Below are 22,393 nucleotides of genomic sequence, written 5' to 3'. Positions count from 1 at the left end.
GAGGCAGGGGCTTTGACAAGTCCACCGTGGAATGTTATCATTGCCATAAACTAGGGCATTTTCAATATGAATGCCCAAGTAAAGAAAAAGGAGCAAATTTTGCTAAAGCTGGCAAAGAGGTATTGTTGATGGCCTATATGGACGATGAAAAAAATAAAAACAAGGAAGATTTGTGGTATCTTGACTCAGGTTGCAGTAATCATATGTACGGGAAGAAGGATTATTTTTTGGATATGGATGCAAGCTTCAGAGAATTAGTCAAGCTTGGAAACAATTCAAGCATGGTAGTGTATGGAAAAGGAAATATACGGCTGCAAGTGAATGGGATTGTTCAAATCATTACTGGAGTGTTTTATGTTCCAGGGCTGAAGAACAACTTGCTGAACATCAGACAATTTCAGCAGAAGGGACTTACTATTGTATTTCAACATGCAAAGTGCAAAATCTTTCATCCTAAAAGAGGCCTGATGATGGAATCTGGAATGTCCTCCAACAGGATGTTCGCTTTACTTGTTGTCTTTCAGCCAAGACAGCTTGCGTGCTTCAATACGGTCACCGAGGATCAAACGCATCTTTGGCATTGTAGGTATAGCCATTTGAATTTTCAAGGATTGAGAACTCTCCAACAGAAGCAAATGGTGAAAGGCTTGCCTCACCTCAAGACTCCTTCCAAAGCATGTAAAGATTGTCTAGTGGGCAAGTAACACAGGAATTCATTTCCAAAAGTGAGCACATGAAGGGCCTTTCAGATACTCCAACTTATTCTTGCTGACATTTGTGGGCCGACCACTCCAATATCCAACAGTAAGAAAAGGTACCTGGTTAGTTTTATTGATGATTACAGTCACAAAACATGGATTTATTTTCTAGTAGAAAAATCAGATGCTTTTGTTACCTTCAAAAGCTACAAAAACTGAGTAGAAAAAGAAATAGGTTCAAATATAAGATGTCTCCGAATAGATCGAGGTGGTGAGTTTACATCACAAGAGTTTAACAACTTTTGTAATGAAAATGGAATACGTAGACAATTGACAGCATCGTATACTTCGCAACAGAATAGAGTTGCGGAGAGGAAGAATAGAACTGTTATGAACATTGTTCGAAGCATGCTCTCGGAGAAGAAAATTCCCAAAACATTCTGGTCGGAAGCAGTTAACTGGACTGTGCATGTGTTGAACAGAAGCCCAACTTTTGCTGTCAAGAATCAAACTCCAGAAGAGGCCAGGAGTGGAGTTAAACCATCAGTGGAGTATTTTAAGGTTTTTGGATGCGTCTCTTATGCATGTATCTGATAGAAAAAGGAAAAAGTTAGATGATAAAAGCTTGAGTTGCATCTTGCTTGGAGTCAGTGAGGAGTCAAAAGCGTATAGATTGTACGAACCAGTCTCTCAAAAAATATTGGTAAGTCAAGATGTTGTGTTTGAAGAGGATAAAAGTTGGGATTGGGACAAGAAACATAAGGAGGCAATCATTGCTGATCTAGAATGGGGAGACAATGAAAAACGAGCAGTCATAATTGTTGAAAATGAAGAAGAAAGTGCCGCTGAAAATAAAGAAGAAGGTGCTGCTGAAAATGATAAGGAAGACGTTGCTAAAAATGAAGAAGAAGTTTTTGCTGACTTGAACAATGACACAGGAGGGGAACTAAATAGAGGAAGAAATAGAAGACCACCAGTTTGGATGTAAGATATGAAACAGGGGAAGGTTTCTCTGAAGAGGATGATGGCGTGGCTCATTTTTTTATGTTTGCAGCACCTGAGCTAGTCAAATTTGAAGAAGCAGTGAAAAATGAGAAATGGAGAAAAGCTATGGATTCAGAAATAAGGGTAAGGATGGTCCGGATTGGAAGAAAATCAGGACCAATCCGTTATTTACGGTTCCTAAAAAATTAGAACCAATCTAATCCGTTTAAATCGTGGAACCAATTCGAACCAATCCGTTTAAACACGGATTGGATCGGTTTAGAACCACAGATTCACATAATTAAATAACAAAACAAATATAGAACATTTAAAGCAAACAACATCCTGTATGAAATTATCAGCGGCAGTAGTGGACATTACATTTCCCTTTCCACAAATTCTAAACAAATAAACAGAGATAAACTAGTTTTAGACAACAACAAACAAATAAGGAAGTAACAATGATTTTCTTTGCATTTTATTATCTTTTCCACTAACTAAATTCATGAACCTTTTTTTTTTTTTAATTCTTTTTATGGGACTTCCATATGCCCATTTTCTTAATATTCCAAACTCTGTTTGAAGGTTCCAACAACTTTTCAACTATAATACACCAATTTTCAAGAAACTGAAGGCCTACAGGGTACACTGTACAACATATGGCAATTGATCTAGAGAGAGACTGTGAGTGAGTGAGGTGTGAATTAGGTTACACTTTAGCTTTTATATGAAACAAGAAATTATATTGTGTAAGAGGATATAGGGTATAAATATAGACTATTTCTACATGGTCCGGATCGGTTCCAATCCGAAACCGTTCAATCCGAAATTGATTTGTGGCTTATGGATTTTGAAATTTCCAATCTGGAACCGAACCATGGATTCAAAAAATCAATCCAAACCTATCGGATTTGACTGGATTGGATCGGATTATAGATTTTACAGATTCCTTGCTCAACCCTATTTAGAAATCAAGGCAATAGAAAAGAATGATATGTGGGAATTGGAGGAGCTGCCTGCGAGAGGTAAGAAAATTGGAGTGAAGTGGGTTTATAAAACAAAACTTAATGAAAATGGAGAAGTAGACAAGTACAAGGCAAGGCTCATAGCAAAAGGCTATTCTCAGCAACATGGGATAGATTTTACAAAGGTGTTTGCACCTGTGGCATGGTTGGATACGATTCGTCTAGTAATAGCACTTGCAGCTAAAAAACAATGGACAATTTACCAACTGGACGTGAAATCAGCATTTTTACATGGGGAGTTGAATGAGGAAGTGTTTGTTGAGAAGCCTCCAGGTTGTGTGCACAAGGGTAAGGAACAACAGGTTTATAGGCTCAAAAAGGCTTTATATGGACTTAAGCAAGCTCCACGAGCTTGGTATAGTCGTATAGAGGCTTACTTCATAAAGGAAGGTTTGAAAGATGTCATTATGAACACACTTTGTTCACCAAGATAGCAAAGGAATGTAAAATTCTAATTGTGAGCCTATGTTGATGATCTCATTTTTACTGGAAATGATGAATATATGTTTGCTGAATTTAAGAATTCAATGATGCTTGAGTTTGACATGACTGATCTTGGGAAGATGAGAGACTTTCTTGGTATAGAAATTATGCAAAGGTCAGATGGGATATTTATTAGCCAAAGAAAATATGCTTTGGAAGTTCTGGAGAGATTTGGAATGAATAAAAGCAATCCTATTCTTAATCCAATTATTCCAAGTTGCAAACTGATAAAAGATAAAGATGGAGTAAAAGTGGACAACACTTTGTACAAACAGGTTGTAGGAAGTCTCATGTACTTGACTGCTACTCGACCGGACTTGATTTTTGTGGTAAGTCTTATTAGCAGGTATATGAGTAGTCCTACTGATCTTCACATGTAGGCAGCAAAGAGAGTCCTAAGGTATCTAAAAAAAAATCAATTTTGGGATGTTCTACAAAAATAGAGGAAATGGAGAATTACTGGTATACATGGACAGTGATTATGCAGGAAATCAAGATGACAGGAAAAGTACTTCAGGCTACATTTTCTTGTTAAGTTCAAGGGCAATATCGTAGTTGTCAAAGAAGCAACCGATTGTAGCTCTATCCACTATAGAGGCCAAATTCGTTGTTGCTTCTTCCTGTGCATGCCAGGTAGTATGGTTGCGAAGAATTATGGAGATGCTTGGTAAAAAGAAAAATATGCCTACAATTGTTCACTGTGATAGTAGCTCAGCCATTAAACTTGTGAAGAATCCAGTAATGCATGGACGTAGCAAGCATAAAGATGTCTGCTTTCATTTTCTTCGTGAACTTACAAAGGCAGGAACTATGGAGATAGAGCATTGCAACAGTCAAGATCAAGCTACAGATGTGATGACAAAACCTCTCAAGTTGGATGCATTCTTGAAGCTGCGAAGTATGCTGGGTGTTTGTCCAGAACCATGTATAAACTGACTGCAAGCTGCATTCAGTTTAAGGGAGGAATTGTTGGGCTGCAATTAGAATTGTTTGTGGTTAGTTACTGTTTGTTTCAATAAATCCCTATTGTTTAGGGAGTATATGCTATTTTGACTTGCTATTTAGTTTGTTTCCACGTAATTAAATTGGTTAAAAACGTGGGTTGTTTTTCTGCTTTGTGGTTACTCTTTGTAAAGCTATTATATATAGCTATCTGCTTCATTTTATGGAATAAGGTTGAACTCTCTCAAATACTTGTTAGTGTTTAAGCTCTTGTTTCTAACAGTCTTTTCATAATAGCGACATATTGTTTTAGAATAACCATAAGAAACCACCATAAATATTTAGACCATTACAAATTAAAATTAAAAACTAGCATACAAAAGCAATAAAAGAAGATACTATGCGGGTTTAAGTTTAGGTTTAGGTTTTATATGAAATAAGAGAAGATACTATGCGGGAGGGTGTATAATATAAATATAAGCTATTTGTATACGATCCTGATCGGTTCCAATCCGGAATCGTAGGATTCAATCAGGAACCGATCCGTGGACTATAGATTTTTAATTTTTCAATCCGAAACCGAACCACGGATTCGAAAAACCAATCCAAACCTACAGAATTGGACTGGACCAGATTGGATTACGGATTTCAGGAATTCCTTACTCAGCCCTAGTTATATATAAAAAGTTAAAAGTTAAGAAGATACCATCGATCATTGTTAAATTCAATTTTAACAAATTATATTTTCTGTATTTTTTTTAAGTATAATTTATGGATAATATAGTTTGACAAATGTTATTTTTTTTAAATGAAACAGTATTAATTTTAATGGATTAAAATTAAAGTTAACGGTGCTATTCTTTTGGATAATATATATATATTTTTTATGGATAGTTTAAGTCGGTCTTATGGGATGGTCAGACTAGATTTACACATATTGACTTGTACGGGCTGGGTTTATGGGTGGGCTCAGATTTGAAACATTTGTCTAAAACCCTAAATCATTTTCTATGGGATAGGACGGATTGGACAATCAAACGGACTAGGACAAATCATGGGACGAGTTGGGCAATACTCGATTTTTATGCCATGGCCATTTGATGACCCCTACTCATATGTCTCTTACAAATAAAGAAGAAAATTATATAATTTTATACTTTTTAAGTCATAATTAAAATAAGGGTAAATTGTACTTTAACCCTTTCTTATAGTTTCATTCGTAACACTTAAACCCCCTAAACTTTATATCATATTATAATTTCTGAAGGAACCGTTTATTTCAACAGAGTGTGTATTGCACGACCATAAAATTAAAATTTTCTCCTCTCAACCACACTGGATAATTCCTTAGCTTCTTCTTCTTTCCAATTTTTTTGAAAACCATAGACTTGGTTCTCTTTCTAAAATGCTTCTATCTCTCTCTCTAACTTTTCTCCATCATTCCCTTTCATTTTTGTTTCATTATTCTTCTAAAATCTATGTTTATCATTCTCTTAAGTCAAATAAAGGTAAACCTCTGTCGCTTTTACTCATCCATCTACCATCATATGCTTCATATAATGACCTGGACATGTATTTGATGAACTAATCATCTAATTGCATTGTTATATGCTAATTGATTATGTGTTTGATAAGAAATTGCATGTGAATTAGAAGGATTTGAATTTATATTTGTTAATTGTAGAAAAACCTGTTGAAATTACAACTTTAAACTGAAAATTGAAGGTCTTACAGGCGCCATAAACCAAAACTGAGGACATATTTGTGATCAACATGATTTTTAGAACTTAATAAGAAGTTTTGTAAAAATTTGATTCAGAATGAATTAAATAGATTTCATTAAATTTAAGCCTTAGATATATATATATATATATATATATAGATGAGCCTTAGTTGAGCCTTAGACTTAACACAAAAAATCTGGAGAGAAAGAGAGAGAAAGAAGGGGATTTGAGCCAAATCTTTACCAATTTAACCATCTAACGTAAGGATTTCCTTCTAATTTCTTGAAATGGAGCTAAAACACACATGAACTCATGAAAATGAAGTTGAAATAGGATGAACTCATTGTTAATTAGGGAGTTGTTGGTGTTAGTGTGAATATCAACATGTATAGCATATTTTTTATGGAATTCTTGTTCATATACATGATCTATTGCATGATTCTTGAAGATGGAGGAACTCAAAATTTCCATAGTTTTTAACTTCACACTTTAAACTCAAGGTTTCGGATCTTTCAATAGAAATTTGAGTTTTGTTTTGAAGTTATGATCTTTGATTGAAGTTAGAAATGTGGGAATCAAGTTGTTTTTATGAGTTTTGAGCTTTGACATATTGGGATTTGAAGATGGATTTTGAAAAGCTTGAGTTCCAATTACCCCACAGATTTTCGAATTGTGTTTTGCCCAAACCACACTTGTGGCCTGAGACCCCGCACATGCGGTCCAACTTCCCATGTTCCAAATTGTGTTTTGCAAAAATTGTACATGCAGGCGCATGTGCGGCCAGGACCTCTGCACGTGCGGTTTTCAAGGTAGTCCTGAATTTGTTTTCTTTCCATTTTTCTACCTTTCGGGCCTCCATTTGTATGGTTTTCCAATGCTCTTCATATGCATTTGCATTGTATGAACACAAAAGAAATTAAAGAAAGAATAGGAATAACCGAACGAATAAGTAACAAGTGAAACGAATGAAATGAGTGACACGTAATTTTGAGATGTTATTCTTGGTTATATTTCTACAAGTTAAGCCGTTAAGGAGTATCGTCTAACCAAGCATTGTTAGTAATATCACTGTAAAGATATGTTCATATGAAATATATTTGAAATGCTATTTGATATGTTATGTTTTTGAAATGTTATTTGCTTAAGTGAACGAATATCTGATTTTGAATCTACTATAGCATCCAAAGAATGGTCCCAAGTCATGGGGGACAATATATTAATGCGGGTTCATGACATATATGTGATTATGAGATCTCGTTAGCCACTTGACAAGGTGGTGATATGTTTAATCGATATCCAGAACTGATTACTCTAGTCGGAAGACGATATGATATGTTCTATTGGATGGACCATTATTATGTTCAGATATGAGATTGATTCATTATGATTTGTTTTATGTATAAGATATGTATGGAATTCGTTCACTAACCTATTTACCTTAATGTTATTCACTGGGTTTTAACTTACTGTGTGTATATATATATGTATAGGTGGGCGACATGAAGATCAAGGCTAAAAGAACACCATTAGTCGAGCCACCACCTGAAGCCTTTTGAGATTTTGGTGCCTTCGAGTTGAGGCTAGGTCTAGAGAACCATTGTCTAGTTTTAGATCATGGTATTAGGTTTTTGTTATATGTGTCTAGGTATATAAATGTTTTTGTACAAGTTATGATATATGTATTGTACAGTGGGTAAATTAATGTTTATATATGTGGGAGCTGGATAATTGGAATAATCAGAAGCGTACTATAGAATACAGATATTACACAGCTCTATCCTGCACGATAAGGATGCCAAATATAATAGATAGGCCGAATAGATACAGAACTATGGAGCCAAGTAAATAAGAGGATAATGAGTGACAAGTGGGCCTGGCCACGAGGCCCAGGAAACAAGTATAAATAAAGGAACAACAGATTAAGAAAGGCAGGTGAGAATTATTGTGCTTAACTTAGATCACAAGCATTCTTGAGTGTAGAGACTAACTTGTCCATCGGAGTGCTAATTCCGGCACCCCCGACCGGAGTGTTTATTCCTTTCAGGTGACTATCAGCAGATCTCGAGCGCTCCCCAGGATCAGAAGAGTATTTCCAAACCACATCTCCACAATTGGCGCCGTCTGTAGGAAAACTCAAGCACATCCATGGCGAGCGTGACGAAAGATCCTCCGACAATCACTATCGACCCTATACCACAAGACGAAACCACTCCAACAAACTTGCTTGGAATAGAGACTATCGTCGTAAGACGTGCCTTGAATTTCGCCTCACCCTCTACTTCGAAGCACGAGACAATGCAGGCGATCATGGAACAAGCAAAGCAAAATGAACAGAGGTTGGAGAACATCATTGCTGAAAACGAACGACTTCGTGAAGATTTGGCCTTGGAAATGGCGAAGTCCAAGCAAGATGCGCACCTAAATCCGGAACGATTTCCGAAGGCAGGTGGTCGACAACCTCGAGCACGACAAGACACTGATAGCGACTTCGACTCATTATCGCCGGAGCCCAGGAAGAAGGGACGACATGAAACCACTAGTTCTTTCGAAGAAAGTCCCTGGACAATGCATAAGCGAAGAAGGAACAGTTCGGACGAAGACCAACACGATCCCTTCGTACGACGGATTGCAAAGGCTGCGCTACCCAAGAAATTCAAAGCACCATCGTTCACCTTGTACGACGGCAAATCAGACCCCACCAACCACATCCGCCACTACAAGCAGGCCATGACATTGCATGCAGACGACAAGGCCCTCATGTGCCGAATATTTTCCAGCAATTTGGGACCATTGGCGGTCAAGTGGTATTATAAACTGGAGCCGACTTCGATCAAAACCTTCCATCAACTACAGAAATCCTTCAGGGCCAGATTTATCACCAACGAAGTCTAGCCGAAGCAAGCCGACTCTCTCTAGGCAATACAAATCCTACCAAGAGAAACACTAAGAGCATATTCGGTGCGATATTGGGAATGCTTTAATTTGTTGATGACGCTTGCAACGACTCCATGGCCATCACCGCCTTCAAAATAGGATTACACCCAGATAGTGCCCTCCGCAGTTCCTTGACTAGAAGACCCCCCAAAACAGTTTGGGGGTTGATGAAGAAAGTAGAGGAATACTACAAAGTGGAAGATGACGCCTTACGGGTTAAAGCCGGACACGTGGCCAACAAAGCGGCCCTCTCAAAATCGCTCAGCCGATAAGTTCCGCACCACCTCAGAGCCCTGAACCATAACAGCGGGCTACACAAGACAAGAGACGGGATTCTCGCCGATCTAGCGATCAATGCTCACACCAAGCAAATGAGCAACTGCAGGTCGATAGCAGACGCACAAAGCGTGCCGACAAGAAATATACAGAGTTGTCAGAGCCAATCAGCTCGATTATGTCCAAAATCCAACATCTTCCGTTCTTCAAATGGCCGTCCAAGTTGGTGGGACCTCCTGACACGAGAAGGCGGGACAGGCGTTGTGAATATCACAAAGATCACGATCATGATACGGACAGTTGCTATGCCTTGAAAGACCACCTTGAGGAATTGGTGCAAGATAGTCGGCTCCAGCAACACGTCCGGAAGAGCACAATCAAAACTGTCGCCCTTAGACAGGAGTCACCTCCCCTCGGCGTTATACATATGATATACAGCCTTCCAACGCCACGTACCATACACGCAATTCATTCAACCCCCCAGAAGCAACGCACACAAACGAAACAGTCCCACGAAGCTTCGAGCATTACCTTCGACGATTCCGATCTTATCGGCATAATGCTCCCCCATATTGATCCATTGGTCATTGAACTACACGTGAACCGATTTACCGTTAAACGCGTCCTCATAGACCAGGGGAGCACTTCGGAGTTCATGTATTACGAGACCTTCATCAAACTCGGCTTCAATGAATCAGACCTGTCTCCGGCTCCTCATCCATTATTCGGCTTCAACGCAAATCCAGAGTACCCGTTGGGGAAAATCACGTTACCCGTTCGGGCGGGCTCCCAAATAGTGGATGTGGAATTCTTGGTCGTCAAGTTCCCTTCGCCGTATAACCTCATCATGGGGCGAACTTGGTTACATACTATTCAGGCCGTGCCAAGCACCTATCATTAACTGCTACGCTTTCCGACCGAACATGGCGTTGAGCAAATCCGTGGTTCCTGGCAATCCGCACAAGCATGCTATCTCCTTTCTGAAAAGACACCAACGGAGACACAGGTCAACTCCACTGAAATGTCGAATTGAGAGAGTCTTGACAATGTCAGACGGCTCCCTGACGAAAAGCCACAAAAGCTCTAGGTGATACCAATAGCAGCTTCCCAAGACATATGCTTAACGCGTCCAGCTGCGCCGCTACACGCCGAGAAAGTTGCTCCTGAAGGTATTTCCGAATGATAGGAGGCCGATTGATGGAAAATTAGGCACGCGGCCTTGCTCCTAACGCACTTGCGCAAATTCTATCATTAAACCTGACCTGTGGGGAATGATTTTGGTTCTGAATGGCTCACCATGTGCACTTTCCACTTCTGTAATGCAAAGATTCCTGTTTACTCATTGTGCAATCCAGTTCAAAAGTGTTCCAAATAAAGTCTCCGGATTCTGAACCCCATCGGCGCATGACGTCTTTGGGCCGATATAGCCTCCAGATTCGGAGCGGCCTTCATGGATGTCACGATTGGCCAAATAAAGCCTCCAGATTTGGAGTCCCATCGGGGCATGACGTCTATGGGCCGATAAAGCCTCCGGATTTGGAGCGCCCTTCGTGGATGTCATGATTGGCCAAATAAAGCCTCCGGATTCGGAGTGCCCTTCGTGGATGTCACGATTGGCCAAATAAAGTCTCCGGATTCAGAGCCCCATCGACGCATGACGTCTTTAGGCCGATAAAGCCTCCAGATTCGGAGCGCCCTTCATGGATGTCACGATTGGCCAAATAAAGCCTCCGGATTCGGAGCGCCCTTCGTGGATGTCACGATTGGCCAAATAAAGTCTCCGGATTTGGAGCGCCTTTCGTGGATGTCACGATTGGCCAAATAAAGTCTCTGGATTCGGAGCCCCATCGGCGCATGACGTCTTTGGGCCGATAAAGCCTCCGGATTCGGAGCGCCTTTCGTGGATGTCACGATTGGCCAAATCAAGTCTCCGAATTCGAAGCCCTATCGGCGCATGACATCTTTGGGCTGATAAAGCCTACGGATTCGGAGCGCCCTTCGTGGATGTCACGATTGGCCAAATAAAGTCTCCGGATTCGGAGCCCCATCGGTGCATGACGTCTTTGGGCTGATAAAGCCTCCGGATTCGGAGCGCCCTTCGTGGATGTCACGATTGGCCAAATAAAGTCTCCGGATTCGGAGCCTCATTGGCGCATGACGTCTTTGGGCCGATAAAGCCTCCAGATTCGAAGCGCCCTTCGGGGATCTCACGATTGGCCAAATAGTCTCCGTATTCGGAGCCCCATCGGCGCATGACATCTTTGGGCCGATAAAGCCTCCGGATTCGAAATGCCCTTCGCGGATCTCGCGATTGCCCAAAAAGACTCCGGATTCAGAGCCCTATCGGCGCATAACGTCTTCAAGCTGATAAAGCCTCCAAATTCGGCTGACCAATTAGTGCCACCGAGCGACGCTCAAGGGCCGAGTAATATTCCGAATTCGGAGCGCCCTCCAGAATAAAACATTTACACATCGAAGCAGGGATATGTTGGTTGAACCAGTACAATCGCATGAACAAGACAAAACGTTCCAGCATTCAAAATAAGATGCTTAATTCAGCACACAAAACTTCAGAATAAGATAAACTTTTAGAATGAAACATTTTATTCGATCAAACAGTAATTACAAAAAATGCAATTTGCGTTCAAAGCATTACAATGTCTATTCTCATACGGCGTCGCATTGGTACAAGCGGCAGCCCCGAATCAACGCTCGCTGATCAGAGAGCACCTGCAACTTGAAATGCTTTGATCTGACCGCGCTTGAATCCACGATTCACAACGACGATATAATCACCTTTGAGGCGGGAACCTTTGACGCCATAGACAACGTCAAGGCCAAGATCCAAGACAAGAAAGGAATTCCCCACAAAAACAGTAATGCTCAACGGTCGCGGCGCTACGTCGGCCTTATTTCTTGGTCGCGATTGCGGAGAACTTCGCCATTGCTGTTTCTCCCTTCGAGGTGATCTGCTTTGATGACTTAGAGGCTGACGTTTTTCTCATTTTTTGAACGTCCTACCTCCCGCGCGAGTGGGTTCTCTGTTGCAATTCATTGCAATGTCAAGCTCAGCCAGAGTCCGAGCTTCTCCTCTGCTGCTGAAGAAAAACTCCATTCGACATTCACACTTATCTAACCCCACACAACAAAATCGTTTTAAATCAAGTCTGAGCACAATAAGCGAAGTCACTGGAGCGAAAAGTCTAAGGCGATTTATTTCTAAAATCCTTGCAGTGGCCTCGAGGCGATTTCATTAACATTGAACTCCAAAAGACGGACGCCGAGCGATATTGGCCACGGCCACTCCATGTATCAATCTTTGGCTAAAATGGCCTAATTATATAAACAGCAATTATAGATGGGCTGACTGTCTTCGGATTCGGAGCCCCTGGTTCATGACACCTTTGGGCCGGTTAAGCCTCCGAATTCAAAACCTCATCGGCGCAATTGACCTTGCGTGACACGCCAAAAATATATTTAGTGAAAAATGCTCATGACAAGCCGGCATATAACCGTTCAGAATTAAAACGCCTAGTTGATTCGAGCCGGTCAATGTTTATATAATGAAACGCATGCAAACACGTGTGTGCCGAATGAAAATTACAATGAAACGTTTAAAATAGAACGTTTTATTCAATCAGGCAATAATTACATAGTTATGAACGGGATCTGTGTTCGAACGTTACATTGAATATTTTTATACGGCGTTGCCCTCATCCTCACTCTGCTTGACTTCAAAGGCGGAAAACGAAAAATGATTACGTTGGTATAGTGGAAATGCCGAATCGACCCCACTACTAGGAGAGCTTTGTCGGCCTGAAGCACCATAATCAAACCATGCTTAAATCCACGATTTTCGCATCAACAAACTTCCTCGGCGAGCTTTTCCTTGGTCTTCTGTATCCCTACTTTCCGGCCAACGTGGAATCCTTTTTCATAGGCCCTCCCCTTCGCGGATTCCATCACGAACATGCTCACCGTATCGCAATCGGTGAGCGCGGTACTGATAGGCCGTTGGGTGACCCTCTCTTCCACGATTGGGTTAGCCTGTCTGACGGGTTGTGCCTGAACGGCCTTGACCTTCCTTAGCTCACACTCAGCCGCTTCCGCGTGAGCCTCCAAACTTCGGATGCGTTCATCCATCTTCTCTATTTCTCGGCAGGAAGCACAGAGACGCATGCCGATTTCGTAGGCAGTATAGAGGCCCTTCACCGCACCGTGAATGCCTTCACGAAACACTTCGAAGTCCTGTCGACCTACCATCGACTGCTGGACCTCGGGAGGAAAAATTTGTTGAGCAAATTCGACTGTCACCCTTGAATCTCGAACGATCGAGTCCACATCTATCATGGGCCTATTCCCCACGAAGACTACAAAACTCAATGGGTGTGGGTTCTCACCGGCCTCCCTTCCAGAACGGGGTTGCGGGGATTTGCCTTGGGGCTCCTTGTCCCTCTTGGGTGACCTACTTTGACGACGAGGAGATTGACGTCTCTCCCGATCCCTCGAAATCCTACCTCCCGAGCGCGAAGGTTCGCCACTTTGATTCATGTCTCCTCCCAGCTCAGCTAGCGCCCTCGCTTCCCCTTTGCTGTTAAAGAAGAGTCTATTTGACATTCGCGCTTGTTTATCCTTCGTTAAAGACCTAGACTGAGTTGCTCACTGAGCACTTAAATAGGACCTTCATTCATAGATTCCCTACGAGGGCAGCGCCTCCAAGGCAATCTCATTAATATCGAAACCTCAACAGCCCGAAGCCGACCGAGTCGTGCCCCCATCAAATACTGATTTAGGCAATCTTAACTTCCGCAAGGGCAAATTCATGAAGCAGCTGGGGCAGGGGCAGATTCATCAATCTATTCGACTTGAGTGCCGCAGCCGCTTCACGAATCGACTCATCAATATTGTGTGATTCGGCGTTTGAAATTCATGAAGCAGCTGGGGCAAGGGCAGATTCATCAATCTATTCAGCCTGAGTACCGTAGCCGCTTCACGAATCGACTCATCAATATTGTGTGATTCGGCGTTTAAAATTCATGAACCAGCTGGGGCAAGGGCAGATTCATCAATCTATTCGGCTTGAGTACTGCAACTGCTTCACAAATCGACTCATCAATATTGTGTGATTCGGCGTTTGAAATTTATGAACCAGCTGGGACAAGGGCAAAATCATCAGTCTATTCAGCTTGAGAGCCGCTTCATGAATTGATTTACTAGTCCTATTCGGCACCAAGAGTCGATTTACTTGTTCGGATAAATTGAAATTAAACTAATATAATGGCCAAGATTACACTGTTATCCAAAGTAGTGGAAGGCAAAACCCTTCATTAATATCAAAAACTGCATACAAGTAACAGTGAAATGGGAAGGAAATTCTCATTAATAAATTTAGTGCAGATAGTAACTAATTTATACATGAAAATTACCTTGAATCCATTAAACAAAAACGTACATTGAAATTAAAGATACCTAATAAAACTAGAATGTCTCCCAGATCAATCCTCGGGATCAGACTCAAGTGGCTCAATGTCCACTTGCTCGTATGGAATTGGCAAGGCCAATGTAACTCCAGCGGCAGCAAGGGCTTTGAGCCACCCATGTTTGAATCCCCGATTCTCGAATTTGGGGACCTCATCTATGTATTCCTTCAAGGCGGCACTCTTCCCAGCTTCTAGCGCCGTAGAAGCTACAGATTCGGCGTTCTCCTTGGCCGCCTTCAATTCCTCTAACTCGGCCTCTGCCTTGGAAAGCGCCTCCTGGGCTAACTTGAGTGACTCCTCGCTCGCGTTCGCCCTATCCTCGGCTTCGGATTTGAGCTAGTCAGCAGTCCGAGCCCTCTCTTTTTCAGCTTCGGCTCAAGCACTTTCCATTGCGGCCCTCATCGCCTCGAACTTGGCCCTACTTCTTTTACCTTCAGCTTCAAACTTTAAGCGGCCAATTCTTTCAATGGCATCACGCTGCCGGCGGCCTAGTTCGGCTATCTTTCCAACCATCTGCAAAACAAGTTTGGATCACCACATCAAGCAACATCGTATGCAAACCAAACCAAATGAGCAAAAAAGAAAAGTATCGTATATATACCAGAAGGGCCGACTGGGCAGCGAACGCTATAGCTACCAAATTCGGCTCTTCTTGAAATATGGCCTTGTCAGTCGGTAGCGAAACAGAAGCATCCAAGCTCAACGCCACGGCCGGATTCTTCATGGCAGATGCGTCAGAGGAGATTGGCGTGTCTTTGATCTTTGGTTGAACAACGAAGGAGACAACCACGTCGGACTCCTCTAAGCGAGGCCGTTTGTCAGCAGGGCTATCCTCTGAGCCAGCCTCTCCCTCGGCGGAATGTTTTTTGCCCACTCTTCTAAAACCAGCCGTTCTTCTGTAACCTGCTGTTCAGCCCCCTCCATCTCGGCCATAACAACTTGCGCTATTTCTTCTCTAGTAATCGGTTGTAAAGATTCAACCGGAGTAGGCTCAGAACGAGCGGCCTCGACTTTCTTTCGAGCGGCCATTCGCTCGGCATCTCTCTTTCTCGCCATCTGCGTGAGATTCTCCCCAGCCATGCCTTTTGAAAAAGTGTCGGGAAAGTCTCCCAAGTTTGTAAAAATATCTCCAAAAAAAAACTCTGCCCGACCCGAAGTGGACGGTGAGTTAGGCTGGTTAAGACTGGCTGCCTCAAACGCTGATTTCAGAGCTTTGTCGACCTCTTCGGCCTCGGCGGCGAACTCCCTCATTAATTCGACATCTACCTTGACAACCGGCTCTAAGCCTTGCTCCAAATCAGAAGCTTCGAGACCAATTTGCCTAAGGATCTTGAAACTGGAGAAGACAAGAGCCGTAAGGTGTTGCTCGCCGGTTGGGATAGGGATGTCGTCCGCAGCCGAGAACGTAGTATAGTTAGGCTCGTACCGCAGGAGAATATGGGCAGCCCTCCCTTGCTTCTGTACGTTTGGACGACCAAAGTACTTTAATGCAGTTTTAATTTCCGCAAGGACTGCGTTGTCAACCGAGGTCAAAATCCTCTTCAACTTATTGCCTGCAAGAACAAAGGGTAAGGTTTGGAGAAAAAGCCGCATAAAAGAAAGATCAACAAACAAGGAGTTACACAGCAACCTGGTTCAGCCCTCCGTCTGGGAATAGGGTCTAGACGATCTTCACCTTCGCCGAACTCCTAGTTGCCTCGGACATTGACCATTACATCGTCAACTCGTTTGCCAGAGCTGGCAAGCATCGTTACCAAGTGATGGTCGGTGTCCTTGGCCCTGAGAAAGTAGCGCCCGAGCCGACTGGAGGATTTAGCTAAAGCATAGCAGTACCGAATCGCTGGAATGCCAAGGTTGATCCTGAGATGCCGGTTCAACTCTACGATTCCCATTACGATTCGGAAAAAATTCACATTGGGTTGCGAAGGAATCAGACTCCAATAACGGAGGACGGCCCTGAGAAATGGGTGTAGGGGAAGCGAACTCCGCCCTCCGCAATAGACAGGAGAGGGAAGACGATTGTGTTTTGGTCGTCCCTCTCCATATCAAGGGTATTGTCCGTTACCAGTGAAAGATGGACATCCTCAGGGATAGAAAAATGTCTTCGGAACCCATAAATTCGACCCTCGGAAAGGAGGTCTTTCAAATGCTTAGCCATTCTAATAAGGACTCAAGGATATTCTAAATCAAAAATAAAAGCGGAAAATAGGATTGCAAGGAGAAAAGAAGAAAACTTATGAAAGGCAAAGGAGACAAGGAGAGAACGGATATGAGTTACAGAAAACACGTCGAAGGAGAGATACTGACTGGTAGTCCAGAAGGTTCAAATATTCGAAAAAGTATGTTTTCGAAGGGACTTAAGTTTCAAATCATAATAAATGCGAGAGAAGCACGAATGGGGCGGGAAAGCATCACAATGACCAAAAAACACGTACGCATTCTGACAAGCATCGGGAAGAGGATTAACCGTCGAATTTTTTACTACTAACCAAACACGCCAACTAACTGATGCTAGCGAGGTGTTTGGGGGGCAATTATGGGAGCTGGATAATTGGAATAATCAGAAGCGTACTATAGAATACATATATTACACGGCTCTATCCTGCACGATAAGGATGCCGAATATAATAGATAAGCCGAATAGATACTGAACTATGGAGCCGAGTAAATAAGAGGATAATGAGTGACAAGTGGAACTGGCCATGAGGCCCAGGAAACAAGTATAAATAAAGGAACAACAGATTAAGAAAGGCGGGTGAGAATTATTGTGCTTAACTTAGATCACAAGCATTCTTGAGTGTAGAGACTGACTTGTCCGTCGGAGTGCTAATTCCGGCACCCCCGACCAGAGTGTTTATTCCTTTCAGGTGACTATCAGCGGATCTCGAGCGCTCCCCAAGATCAGAAGAGTATTTCCAAACCACATCTCCACAATATAAATCTGTGTTATTTCATATAGAATCACAGTTGATTGGACTATTTGTTATATATATTTTTATATTAAGCTTCTGTTAGCCCCGATTATTTTGATTTGTACAGGAAGATCTTTGGTAATCTCAGATTACTGGCCGATTACGACACTAAACCTATAGGGGTCGGTTTAGATTGTGACAGAATTGTATCAGAGCCAGGTTAATGTACCCACACGTGTGTCCAATTGAGCCATAGGAAGTGTAGAAAAGAGTTAGGACCGTTTGCATTGTATTACAAGTATATGAGTAAAGATATGAATTTATGATCTAAGAGAATGAAAGTTATGTTTATAAATGTGCTATTCTGGTTATCTTATTGAGTATGATGTGTATGAAAATACATGCATAAGCATGATTAATGTTTCAGCATGACTATGAAAGTAAATGACTATGTGATATGAATACAAGCAAAGAAGTTATGTGTAATTTGACTTTGTTATTGAATATGTGACTTATGTAAACATGATATCTATCAGCATTATCCTCATATGTTTATTATTACCCACGTGTTTATAGATCGATGGAGAACACAAGACATACAGATGATACTGAATCTTCGATACTAGAATAGATTGGTTAGAAAGAATGGTGGAAGTTTTAACTGAACTGGTGAGACAACAGCAAGAGCAAAGGCAACAATTTCCATTTCCTCCTCTACCACCAGTACAAGTTGAACCCAACAATAATGATGACATCATAGGTCTAACATAGAAGTTCAACAAAATGTAGTCACCATAATTTTTTTTGGGGGGGGGGTATTGAACCGCTAAAGGCTGAGGCTTAGGCTTAGGTACTTGAAACTAAAAATATATTTGAAGTATTTTCGTGTACCAAAGCACATAAAGTTTGTTGGCAACATTTACCCTGAAAGAAGAAGTAAGAAGATGGTAGCTGCTCGTCTGGGACGGGAATGAAGACTTGACATAGGATCAATTCAATGAGATTTTCTATGAAAAGTATTTTCCCCAATACACTCGAGACAGGAAGATAATTGAATTTGAACAACTTAAGCAGGGCAAAATGGTTGTGGCTGAATATGAAGCAAAATTCACTGAATTAGCCCATTATGCACCTTACATGGTTGACATTGATTACAAGAAAGAGAGAAAATTTGAGAGTGGACTTAATGTTGAAGTACTTGATCGGGTCAATGTTTCGAAATTGTCAAAGTATGTGGATGTGCTTGATAGAGCTTTGATGTCCGAGGCAAACATAACAGCTTTGAAGATGTCCAAGTCAATATCATTAATTGAGCAGAAGAGTAAGAAACAAAAGAAACAGAAAGTTGAAATGGTCGGTGATTCAATGACCTCCGTGAATAAAAAATCAAATTCGAGAACTTTTGACAATACAAGTCGGGAAAGTAAAGAGAGCAAAGATATACCTATATGTAAGGAGTGTGGGAAACAACATTGGGGCGTTTGTCACCGCCTATTCAGAGCTTGATTTAGATGTGGAAAGAAAGGACACTTAGCTAAATCTTATCCACAAGCTCACCTAAGCAATGAGAGACCTGTTACCAATGGGATTAGATCAACAATGACACCAAGAACAACTGTAACATTTACTCTTGAGAAGAGCAGTTTAAGGCAATGAAGGGTTTACACCCTAATGTCAGAGAACACGCAGAATATTGAGACCTCAGACGCAAGTATTATCCTACTTATGTGCAAAATGTTTATGTGGCAATTAGTATGAGAATTGTACACCCCTTAATTTGATATGACTTGTGAACATGCTACCTGAACTTGTTAGGGCTGTTCAAAAATCCATTTAAACCTGTAATCCGGACCGAACCAGACTGAATCATACGGTTTGGTTCTGTTCTATTAAGAATTGGTTCGGTTTCGGATTAAAAAATATGAGAATCGTAAAAACGGTTCGATTAATGGATTTTATGAAAAAATCGTGGTTCGAACCGAACCAAACCGAATTTTAAAAGATATATATATATATAAAATATCAAGTTTTATTTTTATTAATTGGTTTTTTATAATTTTAATGATATTATGATGGTATAGATATGTAATATTAAGTAATGCCTTAATATTATTAGTTTTGATCATGAGTTAAATGTAATTAGTTTGAGTAATTATTTTGCTAATACTAACAATTTATTCTTGTAAATAAAAATTTTTGGAACCGTAAACCAAACCGAAACTGAATCGTTTTTTCGATTTGGTTCTGGTCCGATTTTACAAGTGTAACGGTTTGGTTTGGCTCTCAAAATCACAGAACCGTTAGGATCGGTTCGGTTCTTGGATCTTCTCAGAACTGAACCAATCCGGACCGTGTACACCCCTAGAATTTGTTGAATTATTGAAATTATGAATTTATGCCTTATATTTTGATTTCTAATGGGTTGTATTTGACTTGTTTATGTTTAACATAAATCCTTGAAGGGGTATGAGTACACAATGAAACATGACAAGGTTGAACTGTAGTTAATGAATGCTCTTAAGACTTATAAACTGGTGTATAGTATATGAGATGTTGAAATGCCATGAATTTGACAAATCACCCGTGCTATGGAAACTGTTTGGACTTATGAATTTTGAGAATTTGCTAGGTTGGCCTTTTATACCGTATTTAGACAATTTAATATGAACTATTATGCTTGGCAATTTTGAACTATGCTGACACATTTAAACTATGTTGTATGTTGAAAACGAATGGACATGGAACCTACTATAATTAACTGTGATATAGAGTTATTGGGTACATTTGAAACCATGACTTTTGGAATATTGTGATCGGGTTATGCTGTTATGGAAATTGGTAGACCGAGAACTTAACTATAAGTTGAACATTTACCTTGCTTTGAGAATCTTATGTGAACTACTAATAACATACTATTTGATTATGAACGATACTTAAACTCATACCGCTAACAAATTGAGAACACGTGTATTATGCTAAAAAATGATTGCTTGGGTACTACGTTGACTACCATGGGGTTGATTATTTAGAAAACGGTTGCTTCCGTGCTACTACAATTTAAATGTGATGCTATAAGCATTGATATGGAAAATATATGAAGCTTTATTGAAATATCACATCATGTTATTAAAATTCCTGGAAGGACTGAGAAATGTTACTTGCTCACTTGCCGAATTATTGTGCTCATGGGTTTTGACTATGAAAAATTTGATCGACCTCTTGTATTACCTTGTAAAAAGAGGAGTCAGTGGTGCAACGGGAAAATGAAACGACAAATGGCACTTGAATTCGATTTGTGATGTAATAAGACAAGTTTGGAGGACCAAAACTTTCTAAGGTGGGGATAATGTAACGACTCGGACATGTATTTGATGAACTAATCATCTAATTGCATTGTTACGTGCTAATTGATTATATGTTTGATGAGAAATTGCATGTGAATTAGAAGGATTTAAATTTATATCTGTTGATTGTAGAAAAACTTGTTGAAATTACAACTTTAAACTGAAAATTGAAGGTCTTAGAGGCACTAGAAACCAAAACTGGGGACATATTTGTGATCAACATGATTTTTAGGACTTAATGAGAAGTTTTATAAAAATTTGATTTAGAATGAATTAAATAGATTTAATTAAATTTAAGCCTTATATATATATATATATATATATATATATGAGCCTTAGACTCAACACAAAAAAAAAAAAAAAAAAAAAAAATTCTAGAGAGAAAAAGAGAGAAAGAACAAGAGAGTTCTAGAGAAATCAAGAGAAAAAAGAAAGAAGAGAGAAAGAAGGGGATTTGAGCCAAATCTTCACCAATTTAACCATCTAAGGTAAGGATTTCCTTCTAATTTCTTGAAATGGAGTTAAAACACACATGAACTCATGAAAATGAAGTTGAAATAAGATGAACTCATGGTTAATTAGGGAGTTGTGGGTGTTAGTGTGAATATCAATATGTATAGCATATTTTTCATGGAATTCATGTTCATATACATGATCTATTGCATGATTCCTGAAGATGGAGGAAAAAACTTCTTGGATTTTGAGTTGGAACTCAAAATCTGTATAGTTTTTAACTTCACACTTTAAACTCAAGGTTTTGGATCTTTCAATAGAAATTTGAGTTTTGTTTTGAAGTTATGGTCTTTGATTGAAGTTAGAAATGTGGGAATCAGAGCTTTGACATGTTTGGATTTGAAGATGGATTTTGAAAAGCTTGAGTTCCAATTACCACATAGATTTTCGGATTGTATTTTGCCTAGACCGCACGTGCAGCTTGAGGCCCCGCACGTACGGCCCAACTTCTCCTGTTCCAATTGTGTTCTGTAAAAATTGCATATGCGGACGCACGTACACTGACATTTCCACACGTGCGACCAGGACCTCCACATGTGCGGTTTTTAAGGCAGTCCCGGATTTGTTTTCTTTTCATTTTTTGTACCTTTCCGACCTTCATTTGTATGGTTTTCCAGTGCTTTTTATATGCATTTTCATTGTATGAACACAAGAGGAATTAAAGAAAGAATAGGAAAAACCGAACGAATAAGTAACAAGTGAAACAAATTAAATGAATGACATGTAATTTTGAGATGTTATGCTTGGTTATATTTCTGTAGGTTGAGTCGTTAAGGAGCATTGTCTAACCAAGCACTGTGAGTAACATTACTATAAAGATATGTTCATATGAAATATATTTGATATGTTATGTTTCTGAAACATTATTTGCTTAAGTGAACGAATATCTTATTTTGAATCTTCTATGGCATCCAAAGAATGGTCCCAAGTCATGGGAGACAACATATTAATACGGGTTCATGACATATATGTGATTACGAGATCTCGTTAGCCACTTGACAAGGTGGTGATATGTTTAATCGGTATTCAGAACCGATTACTCTAGTCGGAAGGCGATATGATATGTTCTATTGGATGT

Source organism: Camellia sinensis, chromosome 15 (genome assembly GCF_055761805.1).
Source record: "Camellia sinensis isolate YWXY chromosome 15, ASM5576180v1, whole genome shotgun sequence".
In the NCBI taxonomy this organism is placed as follows: Eukaryota; Viridiplantae; Streptophyta; class Magnoliopsida; order Ericales; family Theaceae; genus Camellia; species Camellia sinensis.
Note: the sequence above shows the minus strand (reverse complement) of the source record.